Source organism: Vicugna pacos, chromosome 7, assembly GCF_048564905.1.
Source record: "Vicugna pacos chromosome 7, VicPac4, whole genome shotgun sequence".
NCBI classification, from domain to species: Eukaryota; Metazoa; Chordata; class Mammalia; order Artiodactyla; family Camelidae; genus Vicugna; species Vicugna pacos.
Window position 1 is genome coordinate 50,041,288 of NC_132993.1, and position 21,897 is coordinate 50,063,184.

Genomic DNA, 21,897 nt, shown 5'->3' on the forward strand with positions numbered 1-21,897 from the left:
TCCTGAATAGGGAAATACAAAGAATATGAAATATTAAAAACAAATTAAGTTTTTCTTATAAGCTTTATGATAAAAGATGTAATAGCTTTTTCCCCAAATGTATCCTCCTAAGAGTCCAGCTGCAAGCAGTTTGAATCTGAGACTCAAAACTAGAAATGTAAGTGATGCTGGATAGCACAGTCCTTTATTTGATTAAGTTACAAAGCAAAAAATAAGTCATCTTTATTTTCAATTGCTGCAGAATGACTGTTTTAGATATTTGTTTGAATAATCCAAACAATGGTGGATAAATGTTGATTGAATGAAAAAATTAATTATTGAATGAATGAATCTAGCTCTCTTCTTTGCACATTTAACATTTAACACAATGCTTGGCACATAGTATGTACCCAATAAATGTTCAATGGACGCTCCCTCCCATAGCCTGGTGAGAAGACATTTGCAGAACCATTTCTCTCAGACTTCTCTCAAATGTCATAGTTTGACCTCTTTCATCTCATGTAGTGAATTAAAGAAACTGACCTTCATTTGGAATTATTCAGGTTACATAACAACTATCAAACGAAAGAGCAGAGTAGCATGCCTCAATCCAGTGAAATCCTCAGTTTTCAAGCATCCATAAAATTATCTGTTAGCATTTATTAACATTCATTTGGCACTTAAGTGGGTAAAGGAACAAGTTAGGCATGAAACAATGTACCAGAAAGTACTGTGAAAGGTGATGGCTCAGAAACTGCAAACAATCAACCAAGTTTGATGTCAAAACAGCAAGTCCAATGAATGCAAGGGTTCCCTCCTCTTTACTGTAGAGCTACTTTCCAGAAAACTCTAACAGTTTTTAATTTCATAAGAGCTTGAAACTAGTTAAAATAGCATGTTTATTTGTAATACTAGTATTGATGGTTTTCCAGTGTTCATCTGCTTTTCAGTTACCGGAACATGTAAGAAAAGTTAAATTCTTCTCACCTCAGCAAATTTAGAACCCTGTTGGTGATTTACAGAAATTAGAAACATCAAAAAAGCAAATTCAATTGGCAAACATGCAATTGCTTTCTTAACCTACCATATTTTAAAAATTTAATCAACCCAGACAAAACTTCATTAGCTAAGTTATACATAATGCATTTTCTGTATCTAAATAGATTAAGCTTTATAAGGCCTTAAAATAAGTATTGCATATAATTTCCTATTTTTCTAAGGGGCTAGGAGGAAAGACTATTCAGATTCTCTCTATGATTTCAAATTTTCCAAATATTCTTATTTTTTGTGGAAATAGTTATAAAATAATCTATAAGAAGTACACAGACAAAATTTTTACTGGATAGTTTTTAAAGGTATTTTATTTTGTAAAACACTAGGCTTATCATTAGTGATTCAGAAAGAGAATCGTCCCTCAGATCTGTTCCTTATCCCTCACTATCTTGCTCATAAACTCATCTGTCTTCTTAAAAGATAAGGGTTGCCCTGAGAATTTCTGGGGAAGAAAATAAAACAACACTTTGCAAAGAAAAGAATCACTCACATGAATTAACTATATAATTATGTTATAAAATAGGAGATGATAAAATTTCTAGTAAAAGTGAGGAGCTGAAGAAGGATGTACTGTCCCCATTTCTTTCAGGCCTTTTCCAAGAAAATCTTCCAAATATTTGTCTCTACTCACTATTTCAGTTCCTCTTTTCCCATTTTTCTTCAAACCCATTCCATTCTGACTTACAAGCTAATCACTCCACTGAAAGTGCCCCATAAACTGCTAGATCCAATAGTTAGTCAATTCAACAAGCACTTCAATCAGTTGACCGCTCTTTCCTCCTTGATTCGCTTTCTTTACTTGGCTTCCAAAACACTACATGCCCATGATTTTCCTCCTACTTTGGTTTCTCCTTTTCGGTTTCCTTCTGTAGCTCTCATCATTTAAGGAGGATATGCCCCAGTGCTCAGCACTTGGCCTCTTCTCATTATCTGTTCACATTCAATTCCTTGGTGACTTCCTCCACTCTCATGGTTTTAAATAACCATGTCTAGTGACTAATGGTATTTAATGACTCCCCGAGTCATTATCTCATTTTTATCTCCACTCCAGGCCACTTCCCAGAACTCCAAACACACATATCTAACCATCTACTTGGCATTTTCATTTGGATAAACATCTCAGATTCACTCTGCCCAAACTGTTTTCCTAATATTCCCCTCCCTGCCCCACAGAACCTGTTCCAGCTGCAACTTCCCCATCTCAGTTGATGGCAACTTCATCCTTCTAATCACTAAGGTCAGAATCATGGAGCAATCCTTGATGTCGCTTTTCTATCATATCCCAAATCCAGTTCATCAGCAAATCCTCTTGGCCCCAGCTTCAGAATATTTCTAGAATTCAACCCCTTATAAGCAATTCCACTACTGCCAACCTTGTCTGAGCCAGTATCTTCTCTTACCTCTTAGACAATCTTCTTCCTTCCACCCTTGTCTCTCTGTCTCTCTCTCACATACACACTCCCCTAAATTTACTCTCCCATAGAGCTTTTTAATCCCTCAGTTTAAAACTCTGCAGTGGTTCTCTATTTCACTCAGAGTAAAATCCATTGTCCTTAAAAGGGCTTAAAAGGAATTCAGCTCTCCATTACTTCCCTGACTCCCCCTACTAACCTGCCTTTCACTTACGATGCTCCAGCCCACAGAAACTTCTTGGTCTTCCTCAATATGTCAAGCACATCTATAGAAACAGAAAGCAGATCAGTGGTTGCCAGAGGCTGGGGAAGGGGAGAACGGAGGAGGTGACTGCTTAATGAGTATAGAGTCTCCTTTTGGGGAAACGAAAACATTCTAGAACCAGACAGTAGTGACAGTTGCACACTGTAAATGGACTAAGCGCCACTGAATTATACACTTAAAATGGTTAAAATGGTGAATTTTATGTTATGTGTTTTTTGCCACAATTTTTAAAAATACCACACTTCCAGCCTTTGCAGTAGTTGTTTTTCCTCTGCCCAGAGAATGTTCTCACTCCAAATCCTCACTCGACTAACTCCCTTCCACTGATAAGTGTTTGTTCAACACCACGTTCTCTATGAGGCCAACTCCGACCACTGTATTATGGAAAACTGCTCCTTACTCTGTATCTCCCTCACCCTTTTCAACCTTTTTATTTTTTTCCACAACACTTATTTTCTAACATACTTGATAACTTAGTTTTGAATTTATATATTGTTTATTGTCTCCTTTGCTCAAATGAAAGTTCCATGAGGGCAGGGGTCCTTGTCTATCGTGTTCAGTACTGGATTTCAAGGGACCAGACAGTGCCTGGTGCACATAAGCACTTTCGAAATATCTGTGAATAAATACTCTTGGTGTTCTGTTTTCCCAGAGATGGGCAATGACTGAAACAGTCACATTAACTGATGTCTGGTAACTATTTAATTGCCTAATTCATTCACTATCTATTAAATATACATATACAGACACACACACACACACACACACACTAGGCCTACCATAAGCCAGGCAATTTGCTAGATGTTAGAAATTCAATGGTGAACAAACAAACACAATACTGCCTTTTCTCAAATATAGCAAGGACTTTATGGGGAATTCAGTGTGTCAAAATAACCTCCTGGTAATTTAAGTTAGTCTGTTATTTCTCACATTTAGCTTCACCAAAGAGGAATAAAAAGCTTTTTTTTTAAATCTCTACATCCTCCATAAAATAACCTTAAAAGCAGCCTCAGTATCCTTGAAATTGGCCTTTTTGAATGATTAGTCTGAAAAGAAGGTCCAGATGGGTGGGCGCCCCCGAGACAAATCCTAACCGGGCCTCTGCACTGGAAGGCCAAAACTACTATGCTAGAGTTTTACATGAAAATGGAGGAGGTGATGAGGGCTCAGTGTTAGAAGTGTCCCCACCCCTTGAGGAGGTCTAATAGTATCCAGATACTTATGAAAGATAGGGATTGCAATTCTACAGGGCATAAGATGCATGAATCCATTTGATAGTGCATCTTTGAGGTGACAATACCGCAAGAGGATGCATGCTGGCAGCCTGTGAGGGGGAAAGAATTTGTCTTAAACACTAAAGCTTTGGGAGCTGAAGCAAAATTTCCCCAGCTGTTCCAGAGAGAAACCAGCTGCCTGTAGAGAAATCCAAATTGAACTGACACCACAGGCTTAAGTGACGAGCCCAGAAGAAGTGACCAGCATGGTCTGAGGATTGAACCCCATCTCTCCTCCATTTTCTTGAACCAAATAAACCAGGATATGCTTATATACATGTAGGAAGAAGGAGGAATCCCCAAAACTGAATGAGATCTGTTTTCTGGTCAATCTTGGTTACAAAAGAAAAACTGAAGACTGAGCTCTTTCGACATCTTATTAAGCAGTACTGATCTGTAAGCTCATAGAAACCAAGGACAATATGCCATCTGTCTGTAACTGCTGTTGTAAATAATGCAGCCCCTTCCACAGAGTAACATGTCAAGCAATGAATGAATAATGACTTAAAATGAGATGAATGGAAATCTGCATTTTGTAGTAGTCTAATACTTTTCCAGAAAACTACCACTTCATTTCAGCTGCAAATACATATGGTAGTGAGGTTTTGTTTTTGTTTTTGTTTTTGTTTTTGTTTTTGTTTTGGGTCCTGGAAATGTTGTCTCCTATTACTAGAACTCCAGTTTCTGCTGCATAAAAAGAATCCTGTCTCCACTCCCTTGGCCCCTCACCCGCCTGCACAATTCGCTTTTCTTTTACCGTTGCTCAGCTGTTCACTTACTCATATTTGGGAAGTTACTCATTTTATTTTAAAACTTACTTTTAAGCCCTTGCTTCAAAAAAGAAAAAGCCTTATTGTCATGCTGGGTTATTCAGCAACAATCTATTGCCCTACATGGGATAAACTCAGCCTTCACCCCCACAGTTTATCTGCTTTGGGAGCTGGATTACTGCCTCATAAAACAGCACAACAGTACTATTATCACATAATCATTATCATTACCTCACTTTCAGCCATATAGATCCTTCTAATCCTGAACATCTTGCCTCTCTAATCTTGCTATATCTATCCTCTCATGCTGTGAAATTGGTGTGTTCCATTTTCACGGAAGCTTAATGTAATCACAAATGGAAAAATAAAATACATATTTTAACTAGGCTGCATTTTATTGATACCATTGTGTTATACAGGAATTTAAAATAGCTCCATGTTTCATTCAAGTAAACAAATGTGTGGGTGGTCATGAGGGTTGATCTTAGCTAGCTCTATGTTTTCTTCCCCAATCTCATCTTTCTGGCTTTTGTCATATCATACAGGACAGATTCAATGTGACACTCCCTCACTCAGCAACAGAATTTTCCCCATCCTGAGTGGAGTTTGGAAAAAAAGCCGTGATTCTAGGGAGATTGACCCAGGGGCTGGAAGTCATCACTGTTTAATTGTGCCTTCTCCATGTCCAGGTAAAGTCACAATGGATATCCAAACTAAATTTCTCCCTTGGTCACTTTGACAAAAAAATGAGCCACTCTAACTTTATGAAGAAGATATAATCCATGCCCTCCAAAGCTTAAAAGAAGTAGGCACTGGATGTTTAGTCCTCACAACCAAAGAAAAGAAAGTTAAGAAAATTTTATAGCCTCATCGGTCAAATTAAATCACCAAAGACTTCATATTTATGTCCATAGAACTTTTCTTTTTTATGTATTTTTGGTGTTTGCATTTAACACTAATAATACATAAAATTTGAAAATAAAAATAAACACTTAAAAGAATGAATAAATGACAGTGAAAAAAAGAGAGAAGGAAAACTGCAATCACCAAAATTCCAACCACTCTCAAATAATCTCAGTTAATATTTTGGTATTTAACCTTCCACATCTTTTCATACATAAATGACTGAAACAAAATATTTATGTTCCAAAAAATTGAATCACCCAACATGTATTGTTTTGTGCTCTCTTATTCACTTTACAGTAGTGCATGAAGGTCTTCCCTGACAATAAATGTGATTACAGATAAATTTATTTTTTCTAATGAGACTCTTCCATTCTAAAGGCACATAATAGACCAGGAGATTCATAGAAACTGAACTGAATAGATGTAGGAGACAACAGAAACATTTAGGAAAATGTGAGAGAAGAATCCAAAGTGAGGATATAGGGAAAAGTAGGAGGCAAAAAAGAAAATCACAAAAAGCTCTGATTAGCATACAAATTAAGAAAAATTTTACTCTGATCTGAAACACAGATTAAAGAGAAAATAATTATTATTGGCCCTAATCTTTAACAATAGAGAATGATATAAACATATGCTATATATTCCTCTTTAAAGAAGAACAACAGAAAAACTGAGGAACTATTATAGATTGATGGTGATACATTATCGATTAGATCAACCCAAGGGTATAAATTCAACTTTACATCCCTAACTTTCCTATCCAGTAATCTTTTCTCAAAACAAGTCAATTAGATTCCTGCTTTTTCCTTTTAACTTAGGGATTATAAGATAAAATTCTCTCCACGCAAAAGTAGTACAAGGATTAATAAAAAGAAAATAATAACTGTAAATCACACAGTTTCAATTCTTCATCAAGATGTATCAAATGCTTTCATATATCAGAAGCTCTGCTATATGTTCAGAAATCCCCTCAAAGAACCACAAGCTAATGGAAGAAAACAGTAATAAGGAAACTCTAAGTCAGAGAACGTGGCAAAGCATTGTGTACTGAGGAATGACAAACAGATACCCCAATGGCTCCCTTATCATGGACCAGGGAAAAACACAAGATTCATAAGTGTCTGAAATAGGTAGAGCACCCCTGTGGTTGGAAGCTAGGCCTTTAAAGGCCATAAACTAAAACTCAATCCATGTTATTCCCAAAGGTTTGCTAAAGTCCCAGAACTGAGCTGGTGTTATATAACAGAAGTTAGTTATATAATTGAAGCACCCCAATCTCCAGATAGACTCATACTCTGCCTTACCCTCCTCCATATCATAGCACCTCCTTATGGCATATATTTAAAAGCTGTTTTATTTCATTTGCCCAAGAAGCAAGTCCCACTCTTCTATTAGCTACAGCGTGTTGAGACTTATACTGCAATCGGCAACAGCATCCAGTCAGAATATAACCACTATGATACTGGGGAAATTCAGTATCAGGAATACCAAAACTTGGCATGTAACCAAGAGTAAGCCAAGTGACCAGAAAACTCCTAGCTAAATTAGACTAAAGTGTTGTTGACCTGGGCTTTTAACTGAATGATGGCATTATAGCATTTAAAATCATTGACTAAGTACAATTTATTTACAATTTTTCTTTATTCTTTATTCGTAGTGTGACACTTTAGCATTATCTATAGTGGAAAACACAAGGAGGCGGTAAGTGAGAAGCCACAGTTTAATTCATAGAAACAGCTGTAAACAACTCCTGAAACAGCGAAGAGTCTAGGAGAGCAGGAACAGTGCAGAAAAAAAGAAAACACAGGAACGAAAAGATCTCCTTTCTCTGTTAAACACTAGGGAAGGCTATAAACCCATCTATGGTAATAATGGGGCATTTCCCAGAAGGAATTCCAAAGAGAACATTAGCAGATCACATTTTCATTTGAGAAGAGATGTGATCTCTGAATTTTTCATATACACTCAGTTTTGTTAAGTAGCGATTAACAAACTAAATAGCTAAAGAAACACAGCTGATAAACAGTATAGCTTGAACAGAAAGTATTTATACTTTAAACTTAATCACATTTTGGCCCCAGCTAAGGGCCTCCTTGGCCCTAGACAAGACTGTCTTTTCAATTCTAGGGCCTGGGAGGCCCTAAGTCTAGTAAGGATATCTATTAATTCCTAAAGTAAACCTTTCATAGTCTGGACCCTGAATCCACCTAGAATAGTAGTGCTATTGAATTTCAGATGGCCAAGGAAGGTCTCAATGATAAGATGACACATGAGTGGAGACCTGAAGGGAAAGAGGAGTAGCAAGTATTGCAGATATCTGGGGGAAGAGGGAAAGGGAAATGCAAAGGCAAGTCTGTGTTTGCTGTATGTAGGGACCAGCAAGGAGGCCAATGTGGAGGAAAACGAGCAAGGGAGAGGGTTTTGGAGATGAAATCAGAAAGGTATATGTGGAGCGCACATCACTTACAGTACTAGAGAGGAACATGGGAATTCTAGATTTTGCTCTGATGAGAAGCCACTGGACAGTTATGAGCAAAGGAGTAATGTGATATGACTTTCAGTAAGATCACTCTGGCTACTGTGTGAGAAACTAATCACACCAGAGGCAAGGCAGAAGCAGAAAGTTAAGTTAGGAGACTACTGGGAGAGGCCAGGCAATATTTTTTCTCAGAGAAATTCTAACAGCTGTTCAGAGAATAGAACACTCTTCATATTCTTATAGTAAAAATAGAAATTTGAATAACTGGTGGATTACAAATTACAAATAACTACAATCTCTTAGTAAGTTCCAATACAAGGAAGGCCCTTTTTCCGTAGGGGAAAGTGCAGTATAGAATAGAAAATCATCACACAAAGCAAGTCCAGCACAACAAAAGATAATACTCAAATCAGAACTGAAATCTTAAGAGTCTAACCTAGCCACTTTTGGTTAAGTTTTTCATCACTGCTCAAGTAGGAAGAATCCCGAGGAATAAGATAGAAGTTTCAATTGTGTAGTATTAGCAGGTATAAGTCTAGGAAATAGCTAGACATTATTAAAAATAATTTACTCCGAAGTGCTTGCATTTAGATTCCAAATAATATTTTCTATTACCTTTATAAATTTCCAAGTTAAAAGATGTCTTCTGACATTGCAAAGGAGATGAGACTGACCACGTGGACATAAGGAACATTGAAATTTGCTGCCTTGGAAAAAGTCCAAATTATCCAGAGAAAATATGCAGGACATCTCATAGAAAAGGGAAGCTGAATAAGGATTACATCCTTTTAAATATGTCGCCTCTTACATTTCATGCAATATGACTTTAAATGTTATTTGTCTTTATTTACCTTGGAACTTTTACCGTGTATTATGATAAAAGTAGATTAATATTCCGGGAACTATTAACTGTTCCCAAAAGGCACTCCTATTCTCCTGTGGCAACTTAATATATTTGAAGCTGAGCCCATTTCTGATTAAACTATAGGAAGACTCTGCCAGGTCTCTGCTAAAATTTATCACTCTATTTCTCTTTCCTATCATCTGAAACGTTTTTGAAGAAAATCAAAGGTACATCTAAAATAGAACTTTATTTTTAACTTCTTTTACCACTTGAAAAGAACAGGGTTGTCAATGACGCTGATCTATGGCTGAAGGAAAGAAACCAAAGTGGTCAGGAAGGCAGCTCAAAGTTTTCACAAAGTCCTTGGTCAGCTTTTATGTACATCAAAATGATACCTATGGCCCCTGGTGACTGAAAGCCTTCATCCGCTCACAGCCTCTCTCCAACCTCCCCTTCATGCTGTGTGGTTGCAGGGCCCCTTCCTTTCCAAGACAGAATTCATATTCCTCCTTTGTGAGAGTAAGGTCTGTTCAAAGCAACCCACATAAAATGGGGTTCCTTCTATTTCTCATGGCAGTTTAAACTATTTTAAAAGGATGTGTCCTTCTGTTTGCACATGATCCTAATTTTTCTCCAGTATGCTGAGGATATTCTGTCGCCTTTTATTTTGGGTATTGTCTTTCAGGGAGAAAAAAAAGTGCCAAATTTGACATTTGGAAGTATGGTGGTAAACTAGGCAATTTCCAACCGTGAGTGAAAAAACAGTGAAAAATCTTTTACACTTAAATACCCATTATTGGGAGAAGGATTGTACCCAGGGTTAAAAATTACAGGGAAAACAACTTGTAAGCATTACCATTACAAAGCTGAATGCCTAAGGCAATGTTCCTGACCACCACAAAAGCTGGTGATTTGCCTCTGGAGTCTGTTCCACACCTCCCTAATAGGCCTAGAAGTTACAGACAATTAATTATTAGATTATGTAACTCCCACTGCTTAAAGTTAGCAGAACATTCTATGGTTTTACTGCAACTGTGCTGCTTTTCAGCGAGGGGTGCAATTTCATCAGCTCACTCATCTGCATCTTTGTGCTACTTAATCCTGGCTTCCCAGGGTTTTTCTTTAATTGGCTCAGCCTTCTTCTGCCTTCAATCAGCCTGATTTTATTCATGGGTTCCTAGTGAAGATGACTGAATCTGAAAATTATGGTGCCAAAGTTTATAGCAGTGCTAGATACATGCATTCATCTAAAACTTCTAGATTTAGAGGGTCTTTCTTGGACTAATGAAGGCACATCTCTGTAAGCTTCTGAAATCTACAGTGGCTTCCACTTCCTACACTAGAGTTATGTAGTAATGAGAGGTAGTATGCATGTGTAACACTGTGGAAAGCACATTGGCCAAGGAATACAAGGCCTGCCTTGGCTGCAGTTTATTTCACCATATGTCTTTGCAGACAGTGCCACTGTTCTGAGCCTCAGACTACTCATCTATAAATTGGAGGTTAAACCACCAAGGGGTTTTGGCCAGAGATGAATAAAATAATAAAGGGTAAAATGTTTTGCAAATTATGAATGCTATTTAGATAAACAACAAGGACCTACTGTATAGCACAGAAACTAGATTCAATAATTGTAATAATCTATAATGGAAACATTTTATTATATATATATTATATATATATAACTGAATCACTTTACTGTACACTCAACTATACTGCAATTTAAAAAGAAAGAAGGGGAAATTTGAACATAAGATACACATAGAAGGAAGACAATGTGTGAAGATGCAGGGAAAAGACAGACATCTACAAGCCAGGGAGAGAGGCCTCAGAAGAAACCAACCCTGCTGACACTTTGCCTTTGAACTTCAAGACTCCAGAACTATAAGGCAATAAATGTCTGTTGTTTAAGCCCCCCCAAAATTATGAATACTATAGAAATTAAGGGATTAAACTATTATGAGCATCTGCAAACCCTAATTTCCTTATCATTGTGGCAATAAATAGCTCATGAGAACTTGATGATTTTTTTATTAAAAAGTTAATTAAGAAGACCTTCATTAGCATGTGCAATTAAGTTCACTGTTCTAATTGGTTCACTGAAATTTCTACTACTCAAATAACATGGAAGGAACCACAATAAAATCCTGAATAAATAAATGTTAATTACATAGCATTAAAATATATTGAGGAATGACCAAAAGATTTAAGGCCACTGATATAACTCAACTCAGCTGTCCGCTCTTTCTTGACACTATGATCCTGCCAAGGCATCACCCATCACCTATGATAAGAGGACACAAATGATCATATGCAGCCCACTCCTTTCTCCAAGGCCTGAACCCAAATCTCGAACTGTTTGGAATCATCTGAGTTCCTGACACTTATCAATACTAAAATTGAGTTCTTTTCAATTGTCTAAATTTGGACATCATCAATGTCTCAGTCACTCAGGTTAGTACTTCATTCTTCCTTCAAATATATTTCAATAATTACTTTCTTTTATTCTAACTATTCACTCCCTCATGTGGCTTTATCATCATAATCCTGAACTAACAGAAGTGTTTCCCTACGTGACTTTTCACCTCAGAACCCTTGTATTCTATTCCACAAGTGGCAGGATTAATTTTCTTAAAACCCACTTTCAGGTATCACCCAAATAATCAATAGCCCAGTGACAAGCCAAGCTTTTAAATGCCACTCTGAGTGATCTTCCTTAATTGAAGTCACTCAATAGCAAGACGTTTCCAAGCTTTAATATACTGCAGTTAGTAATCTGGCTGTGTCAGTAATGTGACTAGGTATTTCCAAATCAGTAAGCAATACTACACATGGTGCTAAACATAACTACTACTCATGCCTTCTACAGATATTAGTTGAGTACAGGAGGCAAGTGACTGTTTCATGGGAATTAGTAGACAGCTGCCCTGGAGCTCCCCAAGAGCAGCATACAGCCTGTCAGAGACATGGGACCAACCTGCACCAGTGAAAGAAGCAAAGGAAATGCCCAGTCATGGTCTTAAATTAAGTGGGTTAAGATTACGGTGACCAACTATCCCAGTTTGCCTAGGACTAGAAGGTTCCCAGAATATGAGACTTGCCATTTCAAAACTGGGAAAATTACAGGCACTCTGGGATGAGGTGGTCACCCTAGTTAAGATCATGGTGAGATACACCATACTGAAGGAAAAGCACAAAGCACAATCAGTCAGGTCAGGGAAGTCAAAGCCAGGGGTTTAGGGCCAGAGTCACAGTGCAAAGGCCAAGGAAAAGTCACACGGATCAGATTTCGCCACAGCTTATTATTTCATACGCTTCACCTCCCCACCCCACAGTTTATATAATGAGTCTTAATTCAGTCAAGTGCATGAACTGCCATCTGACACCATAGGAGGTACCAAGGTCTGTGTGTTCACTTCATGTTTGGTTCATTTCAGGACAAAATTCCAAGTGCATCCAAAGTGTACATAGAAAATTCAGTTTTATAAACCATAAATCCAGGTGTGTATGTAGTATAACTATCTTAATCTCCCTTAAACTGAACTTAATATCTACCTTAAATCCCCAGTTCCAACTAACAGTAGACAACTTAATTGAGTCACTTCAAGTAAATGCAATCAAATTAGTGATTACTCAGTTATTTCTGATTTAAACTCTGTCAGCTTGGAATGAGACACCCAGGTCTTCCCTTCTTTAAGATTCCTCAACCTCTCTAAGATTCCTGGGTCTGGGGACTGGGAAGACCTAAGGCACTTCTCAAATTTCAGCAAGCATCAGAATCACCAGAAGGGCTTGTTGACTGTGATTACAGATCTCTGACAACAGTGGCAGTTTCAGATTCATAGTTCTGAGGTGGGAGGCCCAAGAATTTGCATTTCTAACAAGTCTCCAGGTGATGCTGATGCTTTTGGTCTTGGGGACCACACTTTGAGAGCTACTGGCACACATTTAGAGCTCTTCGAAGTGACTTTAGTGCCTTAGTTTTCTTCTACTCTCTGAATTGTCTTCCTTGAGCTTTTGACCTCTCCATGTAGCTAGAAAACAATTGTGAGTGAGGATGGAATGAATGCTTTACATGTCTTATTTGGGGATGGGTCAAATAGTAACACAAGGAACACATGGGGCTGTAAAAGTACTGCAACTACTCAGTACTATCTCAGAACTATCTCTTTGCTGCAACCATAGTTATCACTCTCTCAGCATTGACACAGCTCCCCTTGGATGTGTCCTGTAGCTTCACAGAGTGAATGAAAATGACTTGAGCAGTAGTCCAGAAACTTCTAAGTCAAGCTTTGCCTCTTAATAGTCATGTAACCTTTAATAAGTTCTTTATATTCACTAGCTCTCAGTTTTCTCTTCTATAAAATAAAGCTAATATTATCATACCTGCCATGGCAATCTCACAGAATATTTGGAGGATTCAAAGGTAATGTTTGAGTACATGCTTTGAAAATAATTAATGGTTATATTTAAAGTAAAATCTCTGTTATCATGCACATAACTTCCCATCAGCCTATACAGTTAACTTTACAAAAACTGGATACAGTCGTTCCTCAGTATCTGTGGGAGACTGATTGGTTCCAGGACCCTCCTCCCCATACCAAAATCTGTGGATGCTCAAGTTCCTTACATAAAATGTTTTAGTCGGCCCTCCATTTCTGCAGGTTGCGCATCTATGCATTTAACCAATCAGGGATCAAAATTCTTGTTTCCACATTTAATGACATTAACTTGGTAACTTGAAACCAGTGAACACTACAGATCAGGACTTTTGTGTAGTTGGGTTGTTTATTTTCAGAGAGCTAGTTCTTCAACATTTATCTGCATCACTGCTTATAGAACATATTGGGCCTTTAAGAGGTATATTTCCAGTGTCAGTTTTTGATAAAGTGATAAACATATATTTTTCTTTTACCTTTTACAGCACACAAAAATTTTTATGATCTAAACAAAATATCCTAGAATATATACAAATATGATCTGTTATCAAATTCTCTTATCTGCAGCAGTGATATTCAACCTGAAGTAGGATAAGAATCACCTGGGGTCCTTGTTTAAAATGCAAATTTCAGAGTCCTACCCCTAAGAATATGAATAAGAGTCTGAGAATGGATCCTGAATGGGCATTTTTTACAAGCTCTGGGAGTATCCAAACAGGAGGTCCTAAAATGACATGTGGAGCAATAGGTGACACTCAAATCCCACATTCTGGCTTTCAAGTCCTGTACCACATGGTCACAAAATCCCTTCTCCCCAAAATCCCACCTCCATCTTTTCCCCAATGTATGCCTGCCCTGAATTGAAAAGATATCATCACTCTCCTGCAGCAGAAGCCTTGAAATTTTGTTTTACCTATTTGCCAAATTTCCTATAATGTGAACCGTGAGTTGAGAAGATAAAATAGATTTTATAGCCTTTTATACTAGCAAACTTATCTGTTTCAAGGGCACATGGTGGCAACAAGCCAAGACCAACTGAAATCTTGCAAAAAGTGTCAAGGAAAGGGGATCAAGAGAGAAGGATGAAAGTCTGTGTATGCGTCATTCCCCCACAAACTACAGAATAATGCTGAGCATTTTTTGTCATAGCAATTTTACTTTAATCACAAAAGTCTTACTATGTAAAAATTACTTGTTTTATAAATTAGCTGTCAAATCCTTAGAGAAGCCATCCATGAACAATTTGTTGTTGGTTATATTTCCATTATTGTCACTATTTAATCCACAGTTTAGTGATTAATGATTTTCTAAGAAAACTTGTTTGAAGTATAAAGAATGAAATTTGTTAAACCAAGTAAGACCCAACAAGATTCATTTGTCTTGGTGTCTCATCAGTACTGAAACCACCATGGCATAATTAATGGTTCAAGAGATGAAACGGGACTCCTGTTCTGTCAAGTCTCCTCTATTTAAGTCTTCAAAAATGAAAAATAATGAGTAAAGGTGTAAAACAAATTGCTTGATATGCCAAGAAGCAAAATAATCCCATTAAAACAATTATAATTTCATCTCAAATTATTAGACACTGGAGAAAATCCCAGTCTGGGGTGATCCCCTGATATATGTGGGCATAATTTATGACATTATCATTAGAAATGTTTGAAAAGATGTACTTTCTGAAGCCTTTAGACATGGTTCTCTCAGAATTAAAAGGTTGCTTTGGGGCAACAATCTCTTAAAAGTTTTATACTTATTGACAAAATTGTTTATTTAGTTTAATTAAGAGTCCCTTACATACCTGAAGAAGAGTACAGAATCAAATTGGAATCTATATTATAAGCCTATGCTCATAGATTCATAGAAACTATGTTTGCAAATTTACCAAACTAGAAAAGGCAACAGAAAATGTTAACAATAGTTTGTTCAGGAATAGGAGACTGGGCATTAAATTCTCCACTGAACAGTACATACAAATTAAAAATGCTAACAGTAACTCAACTTGACTGTACAGCATATGGGTCATCAATTTGTGTCCCTGAACAGTTCGTAGATAAAGCATTATTTTAATCCACTCTGATTTCATGCAATGAACTATTTTTGAGCACCAACTATGAGACAGGCTGACATCATGAGGAATAGAGAGTCAAGGATATTCATTTGAATCTATGACATCAGGAAATTTGAAATCTAGTGAGAAATAAAGACACGAATAGAATTAACTATAATAGAAAAGTAAAATATGAAGGGCCCTGGAAAACACCAGGGAGGAAGTGATTAGCTCCAAACAGGGAGATGGATGAAGATTTTAGAGGAAAGATAGCAATAGACAGAAGCCTATAATTTTCCTAATATGAAGATTATTTCAACAGTAGTTGAAAGGTGCATCTCTGAAAGTATTGGGGGCCACAAGGGGAGAAACAAGGAAGAGAGGTTCGAATCACACCATGCATTAATTACACCTTAACCCTGGGGGTTTTGGTTGTATGCAGCATGCTTGGCACACAGCAGGCACTCAACCTATTTGTGATAGCCAAGCAAGTGTTAAGGTTCTACCTAGAAAATAACCAGCATTTTAAATGTGTAAGTGCAGGCTAAGTCTCATTTCATATGTGCTTAAATGTCATGTCTCATGATTATGATGAGCAAGCAGCACAAATCACAAATGTGCTCATTATTTTATCTTCAACATAAATTAACTTGCTCTCATTTTGCTATCACAAAAATGTTATCTAATTTATCCATGTGTACCCTTCCATGTATACATATATGATTTTAATGTTTTTATTAATTTTAATAAGGGAATACAAATATAATTTATTTGATACCTAGAGGATAAGAAAAAACCCAAAGAATATTACTCCCAAGTCAAACAGTACTTCAATTAACACATACAAGTAATAGTTCAATTAACAAATAACCTTGGAAGATGGTACCTGAATCAAAGCCAGTGTGGTGAAAAACACTGTATCTATTTCCTTTAGCATCCATTTCTCCCATCCCTGGTCTCCAACTCACGTATAAAGGCTCTGGCTCTTCATACACCACAATCATACCAAAAAAATGAAGAATCGCTACTGTTACCCTTCTGTTTTAACCAGTACTCATTCACACTGAAATTAACTCAAAACACTTTGATTTTTAGAGCTCTCTAAGTGGAAATAATTTTTTATTCCAAACAAGAAATGGCATTTTTCTCACTTTAAAGGACTCCTCAACACTCAGTTTCTCTACTAAGCCTACTTAGCTGGTTCTTGGATTGTCCTAAACACCAGCCCATAGGGTGGCCCTTCTTGCAGGGGTAACAGCCCCATGTGAGGGAATACAGTTCGATCTTCATAAAGTGGGGAGGAATTCAGATGCTACTTGCCTATCACCCACTGGATCTGTGCAGTGAAAACCCTTGCACGACTGAACATAGCAGCGTTAACTGGAGGACAATCCAGTTTAACTCTCGTGGGATGACTTAGGGAGAGAGGTACAAAGCACAATCTCCATAAGCCAGACTGGCTCCTTATTCTTCTGGGATGCTGGCTAAGGTTGCAGGAAACTTTAGGGAACAGAAGATCATATGTTACATCTGAAGTGAACCTACATCACCCCAGTTAAGGGCTGTCTGTTGGTAGGTCCCTTCCCTCTAAGCTTGTCCTCAATGGATTTTCCTTCCACAAGTATAAATCAAGCCCCAATGTTTATCTCCTTTAACCTTAACTGCTTAAAGTTTTGCTTGACTAAGATATTTTTATTGCTATTTAAAATTTCTGACATGCACTCTTGCTTTTCTGAAATGCATCCTACTATTTCCTAGATTATTTCAGCCTGAGGTTATAAAGTCTCTAACAAATAATTATGTTGTTGGAAAACATAAATTTCATTAATAGCGCTATTATTGCACCCAGTAAATAATGCTGCTGATGATAGGCTTTTAAGATTAACTTCTAAAACCACTTTAAGAATTTTGTTTGTTTATGCTCTTTACCTACTTCCAAGAGAGAATTTAAGATGGCGTCAAACACAAAAGACCAAAACCCATTAACACTGTATACAAAGCCAAAGTCAAATAATAAAGAAGAAATTACATCAGAAAACCCAGACTGAGGAACCCCATTTGAGCACAACACTTGGCTCTGGTATTCAAAGGAACCTTACAGGTTATTTTGGGTAATAAATGCTATTCTGGTGCTGTGATCAAAAAGGAATTTATCATATGAACCTTTCTTCATAACTGACCAGGCAACATAGTAAGGTCTTTTACAGCAGCTTTCACAAACCACACAAACGCATCTTGCAGGGTCAGCTTCATGAGTGTGTGATCCACGCAGCTGCACAGGCCCCAAGCTTAGAAGAGCCCTATATTTGGTTTAACAGTCTGCTGTTGTTAATTCTTAATTCTTAATTTTTAAAATAAGAGTTCCCACATTTTCATTTTGCACCGGGCATGGCAAATTACATAGCTGGTCATGTCACCTTTCATACAGCTAGTTATTATATCAGCCTGTAAATTTCTTGTTTTAAGATGTTTCTCCTTTGGCAATATAAGCTACAGTATTTGCAGAATTTACCCTACGTTTTTCTGAGTATAAAGAATAATTCACCATGGATATATAACACTCCCTCACAAAACCCACTGATCTTAAATCTTGTAATTACTAAACATGAGCAATAGCATTCTTCTCTTCTGGGGAAAGCAGAAAAGCCATTATTTTTCTTCCTTCATATATTTAAGCTCAAGACACTTTCATCAGAAATAACATATTTATTATGATGTCTTAGATACAGTTAGATGTCTTAGCTATGAAGTCTGTAAATAGACTTTTGGTTTAAAATCAGTTACCCAGTTAGATGAAGTACAACTTCATCAAATTGAAACTTTAATCTCTGAATTATATCTTCCATGTTTCTTCCCTGGAACGTACTGTCTTAAGAAATAAAATTTTTAATGTGTTCAAAGAGAAGTAAAATACCATCAGAGGCCATTTTGTACCTTACTCTGCCTTCATATCTGTTATGATTACTCCTTCATACCGGAGGGATGGACTCCTAGCCTATTCTTTATGAACGACTGTGCATAGTTGAAAAACATCTTTCCCATGTATAACACACTAAGTAAAAGAGAACTTGGCAACTGCTGTTCACATGATTGATGAAAACTGCTTCTGCATGTAATAGCACTAGAGGCTTCTGTTAGCACATCAAGTACAATACCACAGCTGCTGTTGGAAGGTGTCTGAAGGTAACCTGATCCCAGCATCCCTCCAGTCTAGTTTCAACAACTACACTCTTCCAAACACAGTGCTAGGCACAAGAGATACATCACTGGGCAAGACATCTCCACCTGCCTGTAGCTTAGAATCTAGCAGGCAATACAGACAAATAAGTGTATAACTACTTCACTGTGTATATGTGACATAGTAGAATTACAAAGGAAGGAACCAGGGAAGGTTTCCCTAAGAAAGTAACATTCAAATTTATTTTTAAATATTTAGCTTTATTGTCAATTCAGAATTGAACTTAATAGGTGAAGCTTGATTATCAATTCAGAATTTAACAATATGCATGAGGCTAGAGGTAGATTTACCATGAATTAATAAAGCTTAAGTTTAGAGTCCTTTACTTGCATAGGTACCCTCCAAGACTTTTTCATTTTTTTTTTACTTGTAATTTTGTATCCCCTTTCTTAAAGAGGAAACCCAAATTATATAAGATCCACAACCCACAAAACCTGGGTCCTCCTCTGCATGGGTCATACTGACTTCTAATGTCCCCCCAGGCCCCCCTTCAGAATGACAGGTTCACACAGCTGTACTCTGTTAGCTAATGGAAGTTCCATTTTACTTTCTCATGGACTCATAAAGATAACAGGACTAGCTTAGAAGATTGCAAACATTATCCTGTTCAGCTGAATTTTCTCAGACTAAACTCTCTTTCTGAGCTCAAAGTTGTAGTGCTAATTTCAGCCTCTCTCCTACAGAGAGCATAAAGACAAGAGCAGGAGGGCATATGCACTTTCATGTTGATCCTAGAACCAGAGAAGGAAAGGGTCAAAGAAGAAAAAGGTGGGCAGGAAGGAAAAAAATCATTAGACTTTGGCTTCTTTCTTGAACTTCTCACTTTCTGGTCCTACCCCACAATCTGCTTGAGCTTTCTAGACTATCTCCTTGGAGGGAAGGAAATATAATTTGCCTATTTTTCTCTAGAAGTACTTCCTGCCAATGTCAGGTTTCCCTTATAACAATGACAGAGAACATCAAGATTGTGTGGGTGAAATTATGTTTTAGGGGATATGGTATTATAAAATGGTCTTTAATCAAAGGAGTATGTATCTGTCACAAAAATTGTTTTAAGCTTCATTTTCAGTAAGTTCATCCATTTTATTCAACAATGAAATTATCTATAAAGAACAATGGAGTTATTTATAAGGATAATTTTTCTTTATGAAAAAATGTTTGACAACAATAAAAATAATAAAATAAGAATAGGAATAATAAATTCTTGGAGCTTTAAGCAACCACCTTTATTTTATGAAAGTACATGTAACTAAAGGTGGGTTTAAAGGTTTCTGAAATTCTTCTGCCAGCAAACATTAACATTCCCACCAGATAAAGCACAGTGATTAGGAACTGCAAGCTAAAGAAATTGAATTCATGTAGTGTTATGTCCAGCAAATTTTATTTTTATTTATTCTGGATAGACATGCAAATAAATATTTTGAGCACATATAGACCAGAGGATTGCCATGGGAGTAAAATATAATTATTATAACACAAGGGAAGGTAATAAAAAAATGTATTAGCACAGTGGCTTAGAAAAAGTGATATTCAAAGCATAGAATTCATCTGGTAAGCACAAACAGGTCACACTGTTTCAAATCAAGAGTACAAACAAAAGTTCTCAAAATGTTGGGAAAAAAATTCTTTGGAAGCTATTATAACATGCCACAAAAGCTATAAAAATAATAATATGATAAAAATTTTAAAAGAAGAAAAATTATACCAGGCAGCAGGCTGCTTTGTTAGCTGATGCCAAGGGACCTTCAGCTAGGTAATGTAAGATTATCTTTGCAAAGGCCTTTCTTATATAAATTTGGAAGCTTTATCAGATACAGTTCCAGGCTCTTTATCTGCACCTAAGAAGGTAGATAACAAATTTTTATCTTCTGAAATTGTGCAACCTTTAAATAGTTGTATTTTTGTAGCATCTAAGAAAAACTGGTCGTACAAAGCATTGTGGGTATGATTATGCACTTTTAGCAAGTTGAGTTTCAATGGAAATGTGCCTTCCCTAAAATAAACTTGAACTTTCCTTTATTCTCCCCTAAACCAATACACTTACAAGACTTTAACAGCGCTCTGTAGTAGTAAACAGTGAATTTGTATATATTTCTTTGAAAATTTTCTTAAGAAATTTTATTCAAATTATTCAATTCACCAGAAGAGTAAAGAGAAAATTCAAGAATATTTGAAAGTTTCTATCAGAAAGTGAGAAGTCTAATTAAATTTACAGCTGCCTAGCTTAACATAAATTAGTGAGTTTGATCAATATTTCAAATACAAGGCATTAATAACAGACGTACGTGTATGCACTCAACTAACCTATCTCTACTTGAATGTTTGCCCTTCAAGGGCAAAATGTACAAAATTATACTACTCTCCTACACATCTCCTGCCATAAATCTCCTTTCCTTGCATATCACTAATAGGTCTCCCTCCCTCTAGCTTTACTTCCCTCCAAGCAATAGCCAAAACGACTTTCCCCTTAAACATAAATCTGATCATGTCATTGCTCTACTTGAAACTCCCCAAATGTTTCCAGTCATCCTTCATTCACCTGAATTTGGCTCAAGATGCGCTCTGAGAGTTGATCACAGCTCACAGACCTTGCTGCATCACTCTGCACTTTCTGGCTCTCAGTCTAGGCTGTTATCAGTCATGCTGAATAGCTCTGAATTCCACAGATGTATCTACATGTCTCTCATCTTGCCCAAAAAATCTTTCCCCAATACGATCTCCTACTCCTTCAGCTTAAATCCCACTTGCACTGAAGCCCTAGAATAGCTTAGGTTCCCAAAGTATTCCATACTTCCTTTTGTATAAACCCTAACTTATCAAATATACTGTTATTGTTTTATTGTTGGGAGAAGTGGGGAAATACTTCTCCCTTACTCTTGAAATTTCTCTGACGTGAGAGAAGCACTACTAGTGTGACACTCTTACTCTTCCCCCACAGAAAGAAGAAAGACTATCCTGGTAACTTGCAAAGGGGCAACAAAGAGCCTCTCTGCTTTTGCTTTCCTGGAGCCATCTTACCCACAGGGAACATGAGCTTCGTGTCTCAGCGCTGTATCTCTCACAGGGCCAGGTGCTTGTCTCTGTAGAGGAGTCTGCAGTTGTCCACCACTCCAGGAACACCATGAGTAAATCACTCAGACTATAGGAAAGCACCCCCTGATACAAACTACTCACTCTTAATACCAGCTATA

At 37.0% G+C, this 21,897-nt stretch overlaps 1 long non-coding RNA gene across 3 annotated transcripts in view; it reads right to left on the reverse strand.

The window, feature by feature from the left end:
* Window positions 1-864: 864 nt before the first annotated feature.
* LOC140697417 (uncharacterized) overlaps window positions 865-21,897 on the reverse strand; it is a 131,280-nt gene continuing 110,247 nt past the window's right edge. For all 3 annotated transcript variants that reach the window (XR_012074438.1, XR_012074437.1, XR_012074439.1), the window contains exons 3-4: window positions 2,644-2,710; window positions 865-984 (exon numbers count right to left, since the gene is read on the reverse strand). This is a non-coding gene — a long non-coding RNA (uncharacterized lncRNA). The remainder of the gene's footprint in view (window positions 985-2,643; window positions 2,711-21,897) is intronic.